The sequence below is a fragment of the Aythya ferina genome (assembly GCF_964211825.1).
Source record: "Aythya ferina genome assembly, chromosome: 1".
Classification (NCBI taxonomy): Eukaryota; Metazoa; Chordata; class Aves; order Anseriformes; family Anatidae; genus Aythya; species Aythya ferina.
Window position 1 is genome coordinate 153,705,590 of NC_140296.1, and position 23,187 is coordinate 153,728,776.

General features: G+C 41.1%; 1 protein-coding gene across 2 annotated transcripts in view; it reads right to left on the reverse strand.

Moving 5' to 3' along the window:
- Positions 1-16,605, reverse strand: part of MRTFA (myocardin related transcription factor A) — a 75,660-nt gene extending 59,055 nt beyond the window's left edge. For both annotated transcript variants that reach the window (XM_084507068.1, XM_084507067.1), the window contains exon 1: positions 16,538-16,605. The gene's annotated coding sequence lies outside the window, so the exon portion shown is untranslated. The remainder of the gene's footprint in view (positions 1-16,537) is intronic.
- Between the last annotated feature and the right edge of the window lie 6,582 nt (positions 16,606-23,187).

Sequence of the window (23,187 nt, forward strand, 5' to 3'; positions counted from 1 at the left end):
CATAAAACATTCAGTCTGCATTAAGGTTTGCACCAGTTTAAGTACAAAAAAGCTGTTTCAACTAAAAGGCACTAAAATACATTTTAATTTAATATTGCAAGTTAGAATATTTTTAACCAAAGGGCAATTCTAGGTCAGCTTTTCAGTGTGAGTTGCTGGCAAGGGAGAAATCCAATGCATTTTAAAATGGCGTTTGGTAAAACTGTGAAGGACAGGAGAGGACCTTGGTACTTGAAACAGCAAGGGATGGAGCCCTGTGACCCTAAAGGTTAATTCTGCTTCTTTATGACTCCACCTACTTAAAAAAAAAAAACGCACACACCACTGGTAAATTCAACAACATTCTTGAAACACACTGCAGTTATGCACAGAAGGGAGCTGTGCCAATGTAATTAAATTAGTCGGGGGGGGGAAGGAAGGGGAAGAAATATTTTCCCCATTAAGATAAAGACTTTAGTTTCACTTCCATCCGGCATAGCTCGTGTTTGCTAAGTCACAAATGAAAACAAGCTTAGACCATCACAAGATGACCAGTTGAGGTTTCTCCATGTGAAAAGAGAATTAGAAACAAGTGTCAGACGCTTCTTGGAAGAGCCCGAAGGTCAGAACAGCAGAGGGTGCTCTAAGTCCAAACTGAGGTGCACCAGCACAGCAACATGGGGCATCCCCATGTGACATTAAATTGTAGGTAACCCAGGGCTTTTGTTGTTGTTTGGTTGGTTTGTTGTTGTTGTTGTTGTTCATTAGGCTTGTTTTTTTTTGTTTTTGTTTTGTTTATGATGCTCTAGGAATTATCTGAGATTGGTAAAAAGCAGAGTGCAAAGGGTTAAAAATATTAAGAATTTGTGTCAGATACCACATGACCTCAGACAAAACCAGAGACATTCCCAAAACCTTAACAGCTCCATGTAATCTCTACGACTGATCTATACAGCTCTGGGCATACTTTAGAGGCTGCTTCATATCGAAACTTAAAAAAGTATTTGCTTTTTATGTCCTATGAGCAAAGCACAGACTGGACAGGAATCCTACCATTACAAGAAAGAAAACAATCCTGATCTAAACCCTGATCTGAATTCCTGCCACCAAGCAGGAATAGAAACCTAAGTGCTTTGTTAAATATTAGTCACCTCTTACATGTGAGCAGTGGATAGCAGCGAGGAGCCACAGGTCAGCAGCAGACAGAGCGGATGTGTCCACGCTGCACTCCTCCAGGCAAGGCGTGTACGGTGCCATCGGCGTTATCAGCTTAGAGATGGAGCACAGCACACGGAAGGTTCATTTATATTCATCATGTAAATGAAAGGGTAGCTTACAGATTACAGTAATGGCAATTAAACGTAGCCCGTAATACATAATGCATTAATTTCTCAACAAGAAATACTCTGCTTAAAGTTACATTTTACACTTCAAACTTTCATTTCGTTTTTAATATCAATTGGTGAATGGTACAAAAAATTTGTAAGCCGACCATAACCAAGTATATAAGCTGGAAAGTGGTGCACACATACACACAGACCCCTTGAAGTTGTTTCTTGTCAGCTAATTATTTTGAAATTAAAATGGAGCCATAAGAAGGGTTAGGAATCAAAGCAAGGCAGTGGATATTTGTTTTGTGTCTAGCACATCTTCACTGTTTTTGGACAAATAGAGCATGTGTGCGTTCATAGAAGGGATAAAGACAAAAATATGCCTTGATGTTTTTTTTTCCCCTCCCTCTGTCTCAACCTGTAGTGCAACACTCACTGCATAATACAAACGAACAGAGAGCATCTTCAAACCAGCTGGAGGAAAAAAAAAAAAAACACAACATTTTTTAATCGGTAATTTAACAATTCAATAAATGCAAGCTCCAAGTTTTACAGGACTTCCAGCAGGTTCTTGTTTAAACTTAAAGTTGTCAGTAGAAATAGGTACTGCTCAGTTAAATGATTCTAATGAGTAGTCTCCTACATTATCTTTTTTATTAAAAAATAAAAATGGAAAGCATGCTTTATATATTTAGTTAGTTCCATCCTTTAACCCTGGTTTGATTAACACAATAACCATGGTTTGATTACTCAACAGTTAATCACAGGGATAAAAGGCAGCAAAAGGTTATGTTCAAATCTTTCATGAATGGAATAACTCCGCAACGTTGCAGCTCACAGTTGTGCACTCCTCGCTGCGCGTTAAGAGCCAGCTCAGACCTTTATGCACTTAGTAGCTCCAGCAGAAAAATTTCCATATTTAAAGCTGACTTCAACAACGTCCCATTTGCTGCTTCGGAAAGAATTCCCTCTGCAGGATGACGATGAAGCTCACATAACTCTGTTCAGTCTTTGGATCACATGCAGGATTCTGGTTCAAAGCCAGCGAAGCGTCACTTTATCGCTACTCAGAATATACACATCTCGGGGAACCTTACCAGCAACCAGGGAACTCTTTACAATCCCCAGGAACTTGCTACCTAGATACAAAAGGTTACATTTCCAAATACCACGGATTCCAAACCAAAATCAAAAGTTCTATTTTTGAAGTGGTGATGATGCAAACTAGCGAGCCAGTCATGCTCTCCCCTCGCCCCCACCCTCTATCCAAAACCCAAATCCCCGTTGCTTTGATTCAAGAGCTCACTGAAATCTTGCAATTCCAAACCTAGGGGACAACCAGGAAGAGAATGATATTTTAAGGTCTGCTATTCAAACAAAATGAAATGAAAAAAAAAAAATATGGGGAAAGTTACAATTAAAAAAATAAAAAAAAAAAAATCTTTTAATAGTAACTAAAAATAGTAAGAAAAAAAATCCAACAAGTGCTTGAAAAAGACACGATGAAGTTAGAAGTCAGTTAAGTGCATAAATAAGACATTTCCATTACGAATATCAAGAGCCAGCACTGAATTTATACTTCATTTGCAATAGGAAAAAGAAAAAGCCAGCCACAGAAACTGCAGCTCTGCATTTGTCATGCCTCAAAGAGCTGAAAGGGGCACTCCTCCCTTCTCTATGAATTCACAGTCCTGCTGTCCCCTTTCTGCCCATTACATGTGGTTTAGCAGCTGATGTCCCTAAAGCGCTTCAACATCTCTACTTCAAAGAGGGAAGAGAAAGAGCCCGGGAGCTGTTTTGAAAGAAAAATGAATGGAATCAGCACCAGTTTGTCCTAAACCGAGTTTACTATATCCCTAATCAGCTAAAATAGCTCAAAAACACACTTTTCCTGGAAATAAGTGACATTTTACATTTGGTTGAAGAAGACACTAATTTGCAGTGATTATTTCTTTTCACAGTTCAGAACAACCGGCTTCTGGTGTGCATGCCTAGCTTGGTCTTGAAGAGATGCTATCCAGTAAACTACCTGTGTTGAGGTGGTCATTTTTCCGTTTTACTCATAGAAAGAAGATTACAGAGACCATTATTAACGTGCATTATATTCCAAGACAATGCAAGCCACAGGGTAGTGCCCAGAAACAAACCAAGAGCAATAAATGAAGTTGGAAGTACAGCAAAACGAAACTAATTACCAAAAGTAGCCATTTGGCCAAGGGCACTACTGCTAATGTCCATTAATTCTGGCAATGCATCGTTAGACTCTGAGTGGCCCTAAGTGGTCATAACTCTTATCCAGCCATGCAACACGTCTGCAGAAGTGATGTGAAATTTGGGTTTTATCTGGCTGATTGCACCTCTATGTGTAGAGCACACACGTTTCTGCCCAGTTATCTCCTAGAAGTCATAAAAAGGAACTTGTGAACAGTAACAACTAAGAAAAAAAGGGGAAAATTATCTTTGAAAGTTCACGTTTGCCATTTAAGCACAAAATTTGCATGTATAAGACCTCTAGTGCTGCCAAAAATACTGAGCTTTTAATATTACTAAATGTACCTTCAGATTTTTATCAAACAGAAAAAAAAAAAGCACTGCTTCAGTACACACGACTTTCTCTGGAAGGCTAATTTCAGTGTGAGTAATAAGGAAAAAACCAACAGCAGTAATTCAACTGTTATTCCACATCACTACTATGAACAGTGCGGTCTGAATATGGAAGCTGTTGCAAGGACATGAGATTACACAGACACGTCACTCATAGTCGGTAAAAGATGTCAATCCAATGGAAATTTTCTCTACAATAAGCTTTCCAAAAAGGCCAACAGCATACCCAGGGCTGCTGAGATCTCCCTATACTTTTCACAAGTCCCTTCCATGGCTGTTGAAAAACTGTCTCAAGTGTTACTGGATTATAAACTGTGTCAAAAATAATAATAAAAATAAAAATTCCTACAGCCCTCTTCACTAACAAAAAAAAAAAAAAAAAAAGAAAGAAAATAAATATTTGTGACTCATTCCAACTGCCAAGCAGTCTGTGTTACAGAACAAAGCCAGGTCATACCAACAGAGCATTCAGTCTGTATCTTTATCTGAACAGGGATCAACAGCAAAAAAATTTGCAAGATCTCCATATGGGATGGTTAGGTAATGACAAGAATAAGAAAAAGGCTTCAGGGGAACAAAAAACAGAAAGAGTACATAGGGAGATGAGATTGAGGTAGATAAAGAGAAGGAAACAACAAGCTTTTGGAATCAGCAAATCAAGAAAACAAATGAGTCGGATTCTGGGAGGTTGAAGGCTGCAGAAAGTGACTCTTGTAGAAAAAGGACAATTGTGGAGCTCCCACTGCCAAGAGCTCAGTACAGACCTACACATCAGCTTCATTTTCAACAGGATGAAAACATACGTAATGGCACGGAGGGATTTCCAAAGCCATATTCTTGATTGTGAATCTGGAACTTGGCCTCACACTGCATGAGTGCTGCTTGAATGGCTGGATCGGTTCTTCAAATTATTTCAGTAGTCCAATGAGACGTCAAATGCAGCAGTAAAGTTTCTACTCCTCATGAATTTTTCTGGCTCTACTGTCTTTCTGAAATGCCTTTTCAGCCTCATTTTCACCTACACATTTTCTTCCTCAACCGTCATCACCTGCGTTGACTTTTACTTTTTTTTGGTCTACTGGGTGGGTTTAATTTTTGTTGTTGCTGTTAACACAACGTGCACCACAATAATCAATTTGCTTCTGCTTCACTTACATTTTGTTCTGAAGAAGCATTCTCTTGGAGGAGTCTTCTACAGCCTGCACTTCATAGGTCAAGCACTCTTAAAGCATGCAGGTCATGAAGCTGTGCTTTTTGAATGCTTGGGTGCTCAAGCCTATCAGGATAATTTATTCACACAACTTAGCCCATGATTCTTCTACTTCTCCAAGCGCTGTTGAGGAGCAGGTTGAAAGCCTGATGAGTTGACTGGTACAATAGTTTTTAGCTTCCACCTTTCCAGCAGGGCTTCTGGAGACGAACACGGGGGCCACAAAGCCTTGAAAAGTTAAGTCTTTCTAGATTAGATGACTCTAGCTCTTAACAGAAAGGAGATAACAGAAAGGTGATTCATTTTCCATCTCTAAAAAGCCTCAGGTAGTTTGCCCAACAGACGACTTACCATAATCAGTCAAACAACAGTAGCAGTCAACAGCAGCTGAAGTTACTAAATTTTTTAAGCAAAATTTGTTAACAATTTGGTCTTGGCATTCAGAAGCCATTCTTCCTTATCTAGAAGCTGGTAATACACTTCCATGATTCAAGGCAAGTCTTTAAGTTTAAGCTTACTGTGCACACGGTTCCATCCTGTTGTCGTATGTTATTTCCCCACCAGTCTTGTGAACCCATTTCTGTAAACATTCAGCTGCTTATTGCTAAATATTTTCCCAGCAGTAGTTGATCCATGAGAAAAAAGAGCTGCCACTGATGGAAGAGGTGCAATAAATTTGTATCCCTCGTTAGTTAAGCTAAGCTTGCCAGGAAATTGCCTCAACATCGCGAAACGTCACTGCATAATCTAAGCCTAAATTAGCTGACTTCAGCAAAAGCAATGACCGTAGCCACAAAAACAAGATGTATGAGTTCTCTTTACTGGGAGAAGCTCTCATCTTAAGAATTAAATGCAAGCCTGAAGAATTTTCATCATTCGGAAGAAAAGACAAACACAGCCATAACTAAAGTTTTTTTAATGAAGGTTGTTTCCCTAATTTTGATAAGTCTTATTTTATTCTTTGAGCTTCCTAGAATATCACATACAAATCCAGTTACAAGTGCCCTGAAATGTAAATTGCATGGCTCTTTTTTTATCTAAAAAGATTAAGGCAATTAGAAAACCTGTTAGAAACAGCACATGCTGAGGTAAACGTTTTTTTCAGGCCCTCCCATAAAGACTGACATATCAAGGAAAACAAAATTCACAGACTACCAGAGTACCACTAGAGGAATGAGGGACTGTATAGTCTCAAAACACCTCTCCGTAGTATTACGGGTTAGGACAAGAAGCGTGTATTCTGTATCAGATGCACACCTGATGTAAAACCTCTCCTGTCTTTCCAATCTACAACAGGAGGTGGAAGACGTGCTTTGGTTCTGTGAAGAGGCGTACAGTATGTCAGAACTACAAAGTAAGGATCGTACAGGGTTCTTTATTGACATGCAATCTTCAAATACTTTGCAAAATATAAGACTAAGTTAAGGAAAGCAATGCTGCGCATCCAGAAGAAACACAGATGTTCAGAAAAAATATTAAAACAAAAAACCACATGTATAAAACTATGAAGTTATTGTTTCACTTGTCTCTTTCCAAGTCACTATTTAAGGACAAGAAAAAGCATTTGCCTTGGAAACAAATCTGTCTTGACACTTTTGGAGTTTTATGTTCTACTTTTCAGGCAACACTCTACAAATGATAGAAGAGTACACAAATGCAAACCCAAAGTCCTAAGCTACTGTAAGTTTGCTGTCAAATCTCACCAAGGTTAGTCATCCTGTGTTCCCATCCATAAAACAGAGGTCACTCATATGTATACATACTTGTTAAGTTTCACGACTACAGAATGTCCCAAAGCCGCAGATAAAAATGCCCCACATAAGTACACCATACAGTCATTAACAGATAATTTTAACTCTAGCCTGTCTTACACGTCAGAAATACAACTCTGTACGTATCTAGCAGCTAAGCGCAATATCATAAAAAAGACCACAGCATTTAGGACAAAAATCATATAAACACAATACCATTTTAATGCCTAAGTCATAAAATAAGTATTAGGAAGCTTCAAAGCATGAGAAGTACTCCTCCCCCACCAAAAAAAAAAAAAAAAAACACAAGAACAATTTAAGCTTTCTCCAAAGTATCAAGAATACATTTAATCGAAAAAATAATTAACAATAAAACTCTCAAACAACCACCAACAATGAATAAGCCAAAAGCTAAACAGAAGAATTGCCTTAGAATAAGTCCTAGATTTGCTAGGGAACTTCTAATCTTCGTGACACACATTAATTCAACACTGGGGACTACCAAATGAAGAACAGAAAGGTAATTTTATCTCCACTGAAGCTTGAAAGTGATCAGTGTTTAACACTCAACTAGTACCCATTCAAACTGCACATGAAATCATGACAGCTCTCTGATTTGTCTTTACTCCAAGTCCCATACCCTCCTGGCACTCCCTGTATAGCTCAGCCACCATAATTTGCTAGCAAAATTTACCCACGGGATATGTTTGGGGATGATACCTGATTGGAGTGCTGTCATCTGCATTTCTGGTTCCAGCAGCGTCATGCTGATCCTTTTCTCAACAGTTACAATCCCTTAAAGATTCGCTTTACATACAGAATAGATAAAGACAGGCAAAAAAAAAAAAAAAAAGAAAAAAAAAAAAACACGAAGACCTATCAACTTTAACCTTGTTCAAAATTTGCAAGAAATTCTCATCCTCATATGATGAAAACTGCGCCTACTGAGAAAGCTCAGCTTTTCAACACGCAGTTCTCTGCTTATTCACAACAGGCAAGTTGGAACAGCCCAGAATCAAATTACTGCTAGGAGAAAAATGAATACTCCAAGGGGAACGCAAGATGTGTAGTTTGCAGAAGTAAGGTCCGCCCCTTGATGCTCTGTAAGGGGAAGGAAAGGGGGAGGAAGGGGTCGGATATAAGAACTGGCAGTTTTTTTCTCCTTTTAAAAGAGGAGGATGACGTCTTGGGTAGACTTTCAAACCCCTAAGGGGCTCTGCTGATGAGGCAACTTCATTCCAAGGACAAGGAGACCCAGTGTTAACATAAACACGCAGTCATCCTCAGCTTAGAAACAACATGGCCAAAAACATATACATCCTGCCTGTAACATGACCAAAACCATATACATCCAGCCACTTTTTGCCAATCTTCACCAGTCGTTTGTATTGCTAATTGTATTGTTTCCCCTAGCCCTTATCAAACCCCATTGCTGGGCACTAAACCTGAGCTACTGTACCAAAGGACTGGAAGATCTTCCAAATAGATGGCAGCATCTGTTTCTTAAAAAAAAAAATATAAATAAAATAAAATAAAATAAAATAAAATAAAATAAAATAAAATAAAATAAAATAAAATAAAATAAAAAAAGCAAAACACCCTTTCTGGATCACAGCCTCCTTCCAACCTGTCTGCAGGTTAAAAAAAAATTACACTGTTTCCAAAATTCAGATTCAAAAGGTTTGGGATATTGGATAAAACTTTCAGAGTCAAATATTTCTTGAGATTAACGGATAACAAAATAGAACTAAAGTCTTTCCTCAGTAGGTGATTCTAGCTCCCAACAGAAAGGAAATTCAATTTCAGTCTCTGAAGAGTCTCAAGTAATTTGCCCAAAAGATAATTTAATTATCTGAAACTAATTCCAACACCTGTGTCCCCAGAGCAGCTTTCCCTTATTCCCCACCATTCCCAAGATTCATTGTCACTTCTCATTAGGTCACCTGCGAGTAAGTAACTGCACATTGCTTGCATCAAGCCCAAAAACACATTAAGCCCTGCATCAAAGATAAAGACCAATTTTCGCATTTAAAATCCTTTGGAGCAAGTCCGAATCCTTCCCCCATTGCATCAGTACTCACGAAAGCCAGGAACTGGGTGTGCAAAATGGCTTTTGCACTGATTTCTGAGCCCTCCAAACCTAAGTCCCGTCAGGGTTTCTGTAATATTCGGATGCAAGAGCTCCCCAGCAGCTGCTCGACAGCTGAGAGAGAACACGGCAGGTTTTAGCACCACATCTTCCTTCCCCTCCGCAAACACATCTGGGGCTTCAAAGGAGGCAGCAAAAACTCATTTGGGGACTTTAAACAGCACAGGAAAATCCCTTGCTGTGATGATATTGTAATATTAATCTGATTTCCATACTCCTTACATCAGTAACGTGTTGTGGAAGGACAAAAATCAGCTCATTTGGCCTTCTGTCATAGTGAAACGCTACCTATGTGGTTTTGGATTCACAACCAGACTATCAATAAATAGCCAGCCTAAGTGGTAATTCTTGTCCTTATGGAAAGGATCCACAATGGAAAACCATATCCTGAGAATTTAGGAAACATGACCAAAATGAGTCATTTCAACACCTATTGTGAATATCTGCATTCATCCAGAATGAAGGGAACTGCCCACGTTCAGCAAACGCATGCTTATTTTTCTGGCGATACGTGGAAATACAAAGGGAAGCGGTGTGAGCAAAGAGGAAAGGCACTCTGCTACAGGGCCCAGGAGCATCACGTAGCTCCCTGAAGAAGGCATGTGTGAATTCTCAGTGACTACGGGCAGCAGAAATTTAAGGCATTAAGCAGGACAAAACAAAACAACATGACTGTACAGAAAGAAGCAAATAAGAAGTGACAAAAAAGCAAACTTTTTAATGTCTAAGGCAAGAAAGCGTGTGACAAGTCTCCACAGATGAGTAAATGTGTCACGTTGGTTTTGGAGAGAGACAACTTGCTTCAGATGGCATCGTATGCACAGCCCTTTGAAAACATGGGGTTTGCCTTGCCACAAAGAAACCTTTTCGTTGACCTGGAACCTCAAGCTGCATTAATTACTGCAGTACGAATGCAGAAGGAAATGTACACAGATAATTGAATATTATTAATATTAGCAGAATGGTAGGGTGTTGGATGGTTTGTTTTGTTTTAAAGTTCAGAGGTAACGAACTATTGTAGGCCCACGTGACTGCATGTTGCTTATTTGACGTGAAGACTGCACTACCTGATGCCTTCAGCCGGAGATTTCTTCACTACACCTCGTGGTAATGCACTAATCGTAGAAGACAGCTGCAGCCTGCAGAACTAGCTGATAGCATCCTAATATAAACAAATTATAGAAAACTTGACATTTTTCATAAGGAAAGCTACACATTACAGAAACAGGCCATCACCCAAGCCATGATTCAGTTTGCCAAGTACTAGCAGCATGTGACGGTTGTGAAATGATGAAAATCTTGTGTGAAGCAGCCACTCGCTATTTAAGTAGGACAGAGTCCTGCAGAACGGCGTTCTCCCTCTACAGAATCAGACCTCCTTTCCCCATTACTACCCTTAAAACAGCAAAACCCAAGAGACCTTATTTACATAAGCAAAACAACTGCCCGGATCTGTGTCTGACTTGCTCAGCAAACAGTTTAAATTCTTCCAGGAGTGTTTTATTTAATAACTATCAAATCGTATGTCTACATATCCATCCATCAGCCCTCAACCTTGAAACTTCAAAGGCAAAATGGAGCAAGAAAGTAACTGGAAAGGAGAGACAGAAGAGAGGGATATCACAAGCCAGTGACGGGGAGGGCATTATAATCACGTTAACTTGATGGGGAGCAAACAAAAACTGCATTGAGAGCTAACTTGTTAAAGCCACCACATTAAAGCTGCCTTTGGCATTACTCCCTCCAGCTTAACTATTCCCCCATCGCTATTTAAAAGTTTGTTTGTTTTAAATATTTTAAGAGATTACCACTTCTCAGTCGTTTAGTAGCTCCCATCAGGAGCAGGCCAGTCACTTCCATCATGCTCTGAATCTCATAGCTCTATCAGAAATTTTCAGACAGCATACTAAATTTATAGTCCCCTGGGACATTAAGTCTCTTAGCACAAATCTATCCAAGATAGACTGGTTGTTTTTATTCTAACAAGCATTCCTCTTACTCACACAAAAGAGAAAACAGGCAGCCTCGCTGGAATGTGTGTGAAGGACAGATCAGAGAAAGCTATATATTTCCTGTCTTTGTTACAATACAGACTTAAGCATCTTTGTCACACATAAATTCTGGATGAGGCAGAAACCATCACTTGGTAATGAACTGCCACTAAGTCACATCATTCCAGAAATCCTCCACGCAGCAGAACAGAAAAGAAAATTGAGCAAACAATTTCAGAATGATTTTGTCAACAGAAAAAAACATTTTTTTCAGGAATAAAATCAACTCTTGTTGATAAACACAGACGCCCACCTTCAAGTCACAACATGCACTTTTTAAAAGGATAGCTTTGTGTCATGATTTTATAAAAACACTGATAATGCTTTTAAAGTCACAGTAGCAAGAAGACAATTATAATGTTTGCAAAAACATCTTAGTAAGTTATATTTAAAAATAATTTCTGAATCTGACTGCATTCAGTGCAACAATTCAGGATGGGAATGGGCAAGAGGCAGGAGACAGGAACACAAACCCTAACAAAATAATTATAGGAGCAATCACCCACACAATTCCTTAAAGTAAAACCAGGTGCCCTGATACTTCTGTCTTTTGACAGTAAACGAACACAGTCACTAAATTAGCTCCTTAAAATCATTCAAATAAAAAAGTTCAACACTGCAATTTGTAAATGGGTATAATCTCCAGCAGCTTATGTGGCAATAATTAATCCCATGCTTTGTACAGGATGAGGTCTTCACAGCAATAGGAGTACCTTCGGATCCATAAAGCACATGCCTGTTACATGACTTCAAGTCATACTGAAATTCCACACATTCCAGCTAGGCTCCTTACCCCCGGTACATATGTAGGCACTTTGTAGAAGGCAAGCATCCCAGATCAAGTAAACCCCCAAAAACTGACAAGCCGGTGCAAGTTTTGTCCAAACCTGTAATCACAAAATGCAACAGTTCATCTGAAAGAATGTTACCCAACCTTAAAGAGGCCTACAGGGAGAAGCAGCAGGCCAGTGGTAGACTTCTAACACAATGTTTTTCATGATCAGTGCACAGAGATAACTATGAATTCACCTGGGGAACACGGGTCAATAAGAGAAGGTCAATAAGCTAGGGAAGTAATTATAATTTAAAATAAAGATAAACAGAAAGACAATCTTGATTAGAAGTGATCAAACTGCACAAGATTATATATTCATAGCCTGTTCTCTTTTTTTTTTCTTTAACCACATTCATCAGAGCTTTGTTGTCAACCTTGCCCTAAGGGTTGGGAAAGCTTATCTTGGCATTTTACTACAGGTGACTAAAAAAAATAAAAAGAAATCAAGGTAACTGCTTCAAATGACTCCGTAATGACCTTTTTTGGCCTGTGTTACAAGAATGAGTCAGTCCTGGTAATCTCTCATCATTTAAGAAAGTTGTGGGATCAAGGCCTTGATGAACATGGATTAAAAAAAGAAGAAATGGAATGTGAAATTCAGGTAAAAAAAAAAATTCACTGTGAGGCAAAAAGGCAAATTAAATAACTACACTTAAATACTCCATTAAGCTTAATGCCTGCGTAGAGCCTAGTAAAGGTGTCAAAATATTTTACTAACACCTTGCCCCATTTGGTTTCCTTCCACAGAAGTGTCAAAAAAAAAATCTTATCTATCCGTTATGTTCCAGTCCTTCACACACAGGCTTAAAGGCTTTTGTCTCATTTTAATTTAGTATAATTTAATGACAACTATCCAGGCAACATGTTTGAAGTCTTTACACCCATCTAACCAGGGATCTACAAGGATAATGTGTAGCTGGGGTAAGAGGGAAGAACACGAAGTGGAGCCTGGCCCTGAAAAAACACAAAACAAACCAGAAGCCCCCCAGAAAGAGCCTGTTGCTGTTCTCCAGTTCTCTACAAGCAGCCAGAAAGAAATTTGTTGTCCTGGGGCATGTGGCAGCATGTGTATACAGCACTGCACTCCCAGTTCTCCCATGGGATACACAATCCATGATGCTTTACATGCCAAAGAAATTTCTAATTTTACCTCAGCTAACAGTTCACATTCCGGAACCACTGCCCGAAGTAACAAATTCAGTGCAGATCCACGTAGGATTTTGCTACAGACATCTACAGATAAGAGAGACCTCCTGGCAGGAAAAGTTACAGAAAGGGTTAAGCAGTAAAGCATAAGGAGTGAGCTGAGCTGTGAGTCAGCAATGCCTGTCTGGAACTGCAAACAGGAGACCCTTTGACACACATCGGCAGCTTCCAGCAAGCCTCTGGTTTTACCATCTCCTCCCCTCCTAGCAGCACTCGTCTCGAGTCTTCCTCATACCTTGAATTTGGCAGATTGTCACAGGAGCAGTTGCACGGCACCAGATAGGCTTCTACAGCCACCCTGGATGGCTGAAATGTTTAAGCAGATTGCCATCTCGACTAACAGATCGTCTCTAAAGGTTGTTTGAAGCTAAAGGCATAGCAACAAAGATGCATCGTGTTAAAAAAAAAAAAAAGAGCTTTAAGAAGCTCGAAAGCTTTCAACAGGTGTGCAGTTTCTTTCCCAAGATAATTTAAAATTTCCCATTTGGGAGAACAAGTTTATCAACTCAAAACACATCAGCTACGTTCCTCAGCAACTTGCTGAACCGAGTCTCCTTTTATGCTGCCACAGTTTGCAGATAACCGTATTTCAACGGCACTTTTTAGTCCCACAATACTTGAACGTACACACAAGCAGCATATAACATAACATATTACACCCTGGTAGAAAAAAAATACACTGTATACATCTGGAGATAAGGTCAGGTAGTCTACACCAAGGACTTTGGACTTCATGCCTTGAGTGAAAAGCTGCACCTCCAGCAGTATAATTCCCACTATTGTGCTGAGCACTGATAAAGCATCAGCTCCGAAGAGACCCACCTAATGAGTCATTTCCGGGAATATCCTCATTTTCTTTGGCAAAAGCTAGGTAGAGGTGCTCCATTTCAGATACTTTTCAAATCCAACTGTATTTTACCTGTTCCAGTCAAGTAGATTGGCAGCCCCCAATGACAGAGCTTCAAGGCTGAGCCCGTAAAAGTAACATTATTTTGACAGACAAAAACCATCTATTTTCTGTATAACATTCCCATCATACCATTTTTCAAATCTATTCAAACAACTGAATTGTACATTGTACATAGACTAATTTTTCTGTAACAGAGATATTCTTTTCTCTGACCATAACAAATGCTGTTTTGACCCATTTTTATCTACTCAAGGTGCTGCTACAAGGTTCCTTTTCCAAACTAGGTACTCTTAGCAGTTCCAACGCTAGCAACCCTTTCCTTGTGGCATCAAGAGTAAACTGTTCCCATTTCCAGACCTTTTGTCATGTCTTGCTCACTACAAAGGGAATAATCCTGCCTCCAGTAAATTCACAATGTCACCTCCAGTTGGCCAGCTGTCAGGTTTTGGAAACAGAAGACTTGTATGCTTTTCCCATGCTGCCTTCAAGTCCTCTACCACATTCAAAACTACCTCATTTAATTCTCATTAGAAATACCTCTGTGTCAGCATAACTATAAAATACCCAAGTCTACCACTAGTTGAGATGTGCTGAGATCAGAGTCCACCATACTAACATTGCATTTCCTTCTCTTTTACTTTCTACTAACCTTTATCTCCATCCGCTGTCTTTTATCTCGTACTTAGAGGACTGCAAACATTAAGGATTATTAGCTTTTTGTTCTGTTTTGCAGATTCCAGCTTCACCATTTTTACAGCCTTTAAAAGCAGAAGGATGGCATAATGTATATGAACAAGAAAACTCTTTATCTTCTTAAAAACGATACTGCAGGTTGAAGCTAATTCTTCCAACTAGCAAAACACTAATACACTTTCCAGGGAAGGGTGCACGCTCAGCTTCTGGAGCTAAAGAGCAAAGCATGTCAAGTGAGGTATCCTTCCAACCCAAAATACTGTCCTACAGTTCATGGATTCGAAATCACTTCAGCAGACACATTCAGTACTGGCTATAAAGCCACCCCAGCGCTCCCCAGCATTTCCAATATGCTGCGACACACAACTCTATATAATGCATGTAATGCAACATATAACGCCAGGCATTATAAAGCATGCAGGAGTCAACCATCCTGAAGTCGATAGCATCAGAAGTTGGTAACAAGCAATTCACACTGCAACAATTGCAAACAAAGCCCTCCATACTGCCAACAGCCACCAACACATACCCCAGAGGGCAGAGTAATGGAAGATGACCAAAAGGAATTCACAGGCAGAAGCCATCAGTTATCAAACTGTTTCACCAGTCAGTCACAGGATGGTACTGAATACGGAGAGTTTTATGGCAGGCTGGCGATTTTGAGCTTCACACAGTTCACATTCTCCCAACACCAGAAAATGTCCTCGAATCACAGAATCATTTAGGTTGGAAAAGATCTAAGATCATCAAGTTCAACCATTAACCTAGCACTGCCAAGTCTACCACTAAACCATGTCCCTAAGCACCACATCTACACATCCTTTAAATACCTCCAGGGTTAGTGACTCAACCACTTCCCTGGGCAGCCTGCTCCAATGCTTCACAACCCTTCCAGTGAAGAAATTTTTCCTAATATCCAAACTAAACATCATCTGGTGCCACTCAAGGCCATTTCCCCTTGTTCTAGACTAGTTGCTTGTCCAAGCTAGTTGCTTGAGAAAAGAGACCAACTCCCACCCCGCCACTACCTCCTCTGAGGTAGTCGTAGAAAGTGGTAACATCTTTCCTGAGCCTCCTTTTCTCCAGGCTAAATACCCTGCTTCCCTCAGCTGCTCCTCAGACTTGTTCTCTAGACCCTTCACCAGCTTTGTTGCCCTTCTTTGGACATGCTCCAAATGCACCTCGATGTCCTTCTACTAGTGATGGGCCCAGAACCTAACACAGTACTCAAGGCACAGCCTTACCAAGGGACCCTATATTCTGCCACTCTACCATCAGTCAGAAAACAGTTTGAGGGATTCATACAACTGTTCATATACTACCTACAGCTTGAGATATACATGCTGGTCATTCTCACTCCAGGATTTTGAAGGCCTACTGGGGTATTTAATTGTTAACTCCAGGTCTTGTCCCTCTTTCTAACAAGTCTGACAGAACTTTTCAGACATCTGCAGTGACAAAGATTATCCACCCCGATAATGTACAGACCAAAGTGGCAAAGAAAAATGTACAGATCCTTGATGGCTGTAGTCAGAGGATGAATTAACACTTCCTTTGATTGCCTCTCGGCCCTGCACAACTTTTGGTCACCACAAGCACACGGACATTTGGAAGTTGTTTCTGGTATTCACCTACAACAACCTACCTGCGTTTATCACTAGACTCTCTGGAACTTCTACAGCAACATCAGCCGCTCCCATCTAACAACAGGAATCGGTTTTGTCAACTCAACATGTACCACACCAACACCGCGATACTTCCCGTAAGCCTACCAGTGGAGACGTACTGCATGAGACCCGCGTTCGTGGCACCACTTACCATTCTTCCTTTCACTGAGCGGAGGAAGGTTGGGGTTTCGGCCATGATGGAGGCTGAGGGTCAGCTCGGGCTGCAAGGAGAGCTCCTGCAGCTCATTGGCAACAGCTTCGCTCTGCGGGCTGGGGGCCGCCGAAAGGGACACCAGCACCGGCTCATCGTCATTTTCGCCAGCCCCTCCTCCGTCCAGCCCATTTCCAGCAATGACGGAAGGGGGCAGGCACACCACCCCGGAGAAATCCACTTTGGCTTTCGTGATGGCAACCTACAAGACAAATAAATTTAAAAAAATAATAATAAAAATGGATAAATACCAGTCTTAACCCACACCTCCAGTTCACTATGGCACCTCCATATCCTAGAGGAACAGGCTCCTTAGCACAGTGTTTGTGTTATCGTTCTCAGCTGAGACACATCTAGTGATCGAAACTTGCTAAACTCACCAGCTGATAAACTTGTACATGCCTCCAACAGGGTCACCACAGAAACTACTGATAAAACTACAGATTATCATAATTTTCTTCAAAACTTAAGAGAAAGTGATCTCGGCTTTTGGTACTTCATGAACCAAATCTTGAGAATCACCACAAAGTGTTGGTCACCATACTCCAGCTTCCAGCAAAGTCATCCTATTTAGCATCTTGCTGAACTCCTGATTACTCTCTTTTTATACCAACAACGGTGTTTTAAGAGGACAACTGTCAATTTGAAATCCAGTCAGGTAAAGTAATCCTTCATACCCAACCTGGAAGGACAGCTGAGTACGAATGAGGATTTTTAAATAATCTAATTTGCATTTCAAAAAATAGTTATCTTGCCCTGTTCTTTCTTTCCCCATCACTATGAATGACAATGAATGCAAGAAAAATATTATATAAAAAGTACACAGAAAAGTTTTCCTGTCTAAAGCTTCGTCTACCATAACTGAAGTGTGCAATATATAAGGGGGTTTAATGATTAAAATAACAAGTTGATCTCATTTTTTTGTATTTCTATAGTTCTTTAAAGAATTATTTAAAAGCCAACATTATGTTGAAATTAAAGTTGTTTTACGTCCAGTAATTTAAACAGAAACAAACCAGCTGGAAGCCTCCAGTGGAATGGTTACTGTGTTAACAGTTAAACAGCAACAGGGAGTACACCAGGACAATCATATTTGGGTTTGATTAATGAAGATGAAAGGTTCCTGCTTCGCAGTATGCTGCTGCTTCACCCAGCCAAAACTCAGAAGACTACCACTACCAACTCCACTGCACCACAGGCACGTTAAGAAGCAAAAAACTCTTCCAGAGGCTAACCTTCAGCTTCAGGAAGACGGAGGTAGAGCTAGCTGCACAGCAGCTAAGGAAAAAACAGCTGGTAATCTTCCAGAAATCGATCAGAATGTGCAGACTTGGACAAACACCTTTAACAATACTTTTTTTTTTTTTTATTATTAAGAACTCCCCACTTAACACCCATAGTTAACCTGAATGCGTGTGACAACATTCAACACATTAATAGCTGATAAAGTAGTTCAAATAATCATTTTCCCTGCTTTCATTTCAGCTTCGTACTTCATTTGATTAGTCATGTTTGCTCTGTTGTGCGCAGATCAGGATAAGTGGCAGTACATTTGTCTCAAAAACTTGTTCAGTATATACTGAACACAGCAATAAGCATTTCTGGCACCAAATACATGCTATTTCATCCCTGCTGTCACACATTCAGTCCCAGGATCCCGTGTCACGATCTGAGGAGAAGCAGGGAAAAACGTGGAAGAAGAAAAGAAAAGGAAACAAAAGCCACTAACCGAAGCTGGTGCTCGTTAAAACAAAACAAATGAGACTGAGCCAAAGCTTACTGCCATACAAAGTATTTGCTTTTCTTCAGTTACAATTTGGCTAGAATGTGCCTGCCTCCTCCTTGATGGATTTCCTGTCCAAGGCAAACACTGCTCACATCCATTTGAGAGAAAATTTTAACGGTAATCTGCAACAAGGAAAAAAAAAATGGGATTGTGCCCTTCTTCTCTTTGCACTGGATACAAAAAGCCTGGAAACGTATGCCCTTAAAACACAGATTTCGAATAATAGTTCAGTAAGCTACAGCAATCCTTTCAAAGGCTGGAAAGAGTTAAATCATGGCCAACACGCTTGGCCCCAGGCCCTGTCCCTGTCGTGATGGGAGGCCTGGGGAAAGGGGCTAAAAGGAAGATTATGTGCTCAGATAGGGGGCTGGCTGGTATGGACCACTTACACCCATCCTATGGGGGCTAAAGCCTATTTGTTTTCTCAAAGGAGATGCACTGGAGGCATTACACCTTGTCTGGTACCAAATGAGTTCGGTGGGATCACGTAGGAGGACAAGTGGAAGCAGGTCTGAACCCACAGACAGGTGACAGGCATTTAACACCTACCCAGCAAGGATTTAGGATGGCAGGAGGCTCAACCCCCATCCCAATCCATCCCAGAAAAGAAAAAGAGTCCCTTCTTCAAGAAGAATTTCAAATGTCTCAAATTCATAAGAGCTGCCTCAGCTAGGAAAATAGGAAATGTACTTAGGAACTTGTAACACATTGGATTTTCTGTTTAACAGGGATTTGCATGAAGTAGGACAATCACATCTCAAACACCATTTTAACAACAGCATTGCAAAGCAGAATCTGGTTTCCTGATCTAGGTATATCCACATTAGCCAGTGCACTGAACCCTACACCCTGTATGTAACAGCACAACACCAAGCTGCAGTAAAAGCAGCCTAGCCTGGCCTACCCACAATGAGTGGGTCAGGAGGTCAATGCCTGTGTGTCAGTTTAATATGCAACTCTGAGCAGTACCAAACCAACTGGTGTTAATTGATATTGGGGTTATAAAGAGAGTTTCTCTAGCAAATTGGCCAAGAGAAGTTCAGCGCAGGCCTCGGATCATCACTGGGGTTGATGCTTGCAGGCTGAAAACTTGCAGGTTTCCTAACTGATGCAGAAGATGTCACAGATGGGAGGTGTCTTCTTAATCCTAGCTGGCATGCCATTCAATGTCTGTCCACATCAAAAGTAACAAAGCTTAAGCACCTCCTGAACAGTCATTCTTCCCCTTTCACCACGTCCTCTGTTGTGCCAGCAGAGCTGCTTGTATAGCCACACTGCAAACTGTTACCAGAAAGCTGACTTGGCTGAAATGTCATTTTTCCTGGGTTGTATTTCAGCTGGATCGATTCCTCCATACAAACCACGGTAGCATCAGCACAATACAGGGAAACACTGCCACAAATTGCAGAAAAAAAACAGTCTCACTGCGCATCTCAGCCGACGTGGACAACAATTCTATTGCTCAAAGTAGTGCTGCAGCTCGAATGAAACTAAACTGGGATAAATCACTAAATGTGTTAGGAAATCCTACATCCTCCTTCCTCTACATCCCCTCCCATTCCAGGCCAGCACAAGGACCTGCAGTTAAACACAACAAACCACTGAGAAATCTCATCCAGGTGGACAAGCTCCACCTTGGTTGACTCCAGATAGATTAGGTCCCCGGTACAGTTTGCCATGCAGCCACACCAACGTTTGTGCCAGCACAACACCGGGAACAGATCCTGTTTACACCATTAATACTTCCCAACAACTCACCACTACGTAACGGAAAGAGAACTCTTTTTTCAGAGCAATGCCAAGTTTTAATAAAATGCAAAAAATGCCCACTAAAGAAATGCATCCGGTCCACCAGACTGCAGTAAAAGCTATAATTAGATGGGTTTGATTTCGGTATTTTCAATTAAAAGTCAGATAAGGGCATACAGGGATTAGGAAGATGCTTTGAGGATTTATAGTCATCCATGCCACGTTATTTGGAAATCACAGATCTCCTGTGAAAGACGTGGAATCCTCTTCTGTGACCAACAGTGGGGCTGCATTTAGTCTTCCCAGACAGTCACAGCAGAATGATCGGTTGCACCCAGTAATATTTAGAACCCTATTAAAATGTTGCAATGTTTGTTTGCCTGTCATCTTGGAACTGACCAGAAAGTTTCCCATAAAGAAATGTACCATACCAGGAAGATCTTCAAGTGAGTCACGCAGAAGCTGATGGGCAGCCTTAAGAGTAAACACTTCTGCAGCTCCACAAGGGTTTCAGGGTGAGTGCCCCCAAGGATTTGTATCTCTTGCTGGCCAGAAAAAAGCTTCCTGCCATGGCATTTCTCTCCTTTTGGCCCAGCTGCTTCTGGGACACAAGAGGCTGTGATCCCACAGATGTTCCACAACAGTAACACCAAATTCAGCAAGCTCTGAACCTTCCACTGTCCAGCTCCTCGTTTCTGTCCCTTATGGCCATTGCCATAAACCACACCACCATCGCCTCACGCAGCGATGGAGCAACCCAAAGGAGACATTAGACACTGCACCGAAATACATGAATAAGTTTCACCCCTTTCTGACCTCTGGAGGCATCTAACAAACTTCAATTTCAGACAGAGAGACATGGCAGAGTCATTTCTGAGAAAGCTATAAAACAAACAAAACCATATCACAGAATGGCTTGTGTTTGAAGGGACCTCAAACATCACCACGTCTCACCCTCCCTGCCACGGGGAAGGATGCCACCCACTAGAGCAGGTTGCCCGGGGTCTCATTCAACCTGGTCTTCAACACCTCCAGGTTGCACCTCCTCCTTGCACTTAGAGTTGTTGAACCTCATTTGGTTCACATTGGCCCACTTTTCAATATATATCCCATTCAAATCAGACATAGTGGAATCTATATTGGATCCAATATATCCAAGTATTCAATATTGGATACACATTGGAAAGAGATTATCAAATCTGCAAACTATAAAGAGTAAACGCTCTTTTTAGGTGCATCCTCTTGCTATCCCAACCCCATTACCACAGTAAACACATGGTAAATCTGACTAGTTTACTCCTTGGTGAAAAAGTACTCTTACTTTGCGTTTACCACGTTACAAACTTACTTACAGAAGCTTCTCGTGGAGCTGCTCACCCAGAATCCCTGAAGGATAGCTCAGAGCCAACGAGGTGAAAAGGCAACACAGACGGGTGCAGCACTGAAACCTGTCTGACCTGCAGTAAGCTCGTTCACGGAGCTACGGGAAAAGAAGACCAGGGGGTGGCAGGATGGAGAATTAGGATTAGTTGCCCACCATTTTAGCTCCATTAATCACCCCATCGTGAGGCCAGACAAGCACCCATGTCAGCACAAGGAAGCAACAAAAGCATTCATCCAAGACCGCCCCTTTTGGCAAGAGACAGCTTAGATCAACTGAGCTTTATCGCAAGACCACATCCTCTGGTTAGAGGCTAAATTGGTACTGCCGACAAAAGAAACAGTCCAGCCTGCTCCTTCCTCACCTCCTGTGGGCCAAGGCTGAGCCAGATCAAGGAACTGATCCGGGCTAAATCCGACCTGGTCACACACACACAGACAAATTGCTGGGTTTGATTTGCATCAGTTCCTGATCTCGTTTGCAACCCAGCCACACAAACACTTGCGCCAGCACGAGGGAGACTGAGGTACAAGAGAATAAAAAAGATATCAGGATGGCTTCTTAGTGTGACACTGCTACCCTAAGGTGTTGATATATGGTTTACCTATCCAGCATTCGTGTTGGACGTTGACACTTGTTCTAGGTCATCCTGAACTAGATTTTGCTTGACTGTATCAATATTCACACGATCGTGGTATAATTAAGTTTTTGTTACTGGGTATTTCAATGAACCAAAGAACAGTACCACCTTCCCTAATATCAAGCCTCAATTATCAGAGTAAAATCTCTTAAAAAGAAGGAATTTTAAAAAAGTAAAAATCAAAGAGGCACAGAAAAAGAGGAAGATGCACGTCAAAATTCCCAAATCAAGCAAGGACACCTCTCTAAACAGCTTTCCCTTGTTTGCATTTGGGGGCCAGGTTGCCAGGGTAATGCCAATTTCCTACCAGTTTAAGAATTGCTCGGCAACCTCCAGCAGTTACCAGCAACAGCCCGTGAGTGCAGCTGTGCTATTTCCAGCAGACAGGTTTTTCTACTCTAAATTTAAGAGCACCCTTCTGCTAAATAACCATGCCAGCTGAGGTCCTCTGGCCAACAGAAGAGGCAATCTGGGGCGAAGTGGCTTTAAGTGGATCATCTTTGAAATGAATGGGAAGATAGAAAGACAATGGTATGTCATGCCCAAAGGCAACCGTTTCCCCCCAGGTCATCACAAATCAAAAGAAAGGCTCAGGACAACTCAGGCTTGCAGCAGATGGAAACGGCAGCATCACATTAGCTTGAGAGGTTGTAAGGATCAGAGTGAAACCACAGTTAGGTATTCCTTTTCTCTTTAGATATCAAAGAAAAGTCACCATCAGGAGAAACTTAAGGTTGTATAAAAAAAAAAATAGTTAGCTTCCTGTCTGTAAGCTGAAACTGTGCAACAAATATTGGCAGAATTACTCCTCCACTTAACCCAGAGATGAACTGATGGCTCTGTCCCCGAAGTCTATGCAGCACAGTAAACAACAATGCCAGTGTCACAAAGACTGCACCAGACAATGCATCAGTGTGTTCTTTGCGAACCTTAAGTTAAGGAGCAAAACTGCACAAGACACACTGAAGCATCCCCAGGAGCTACTGCCTCCAGCAAATCCATCAGCACAAGAGGCAGCAGGCATGCTCAGGCCA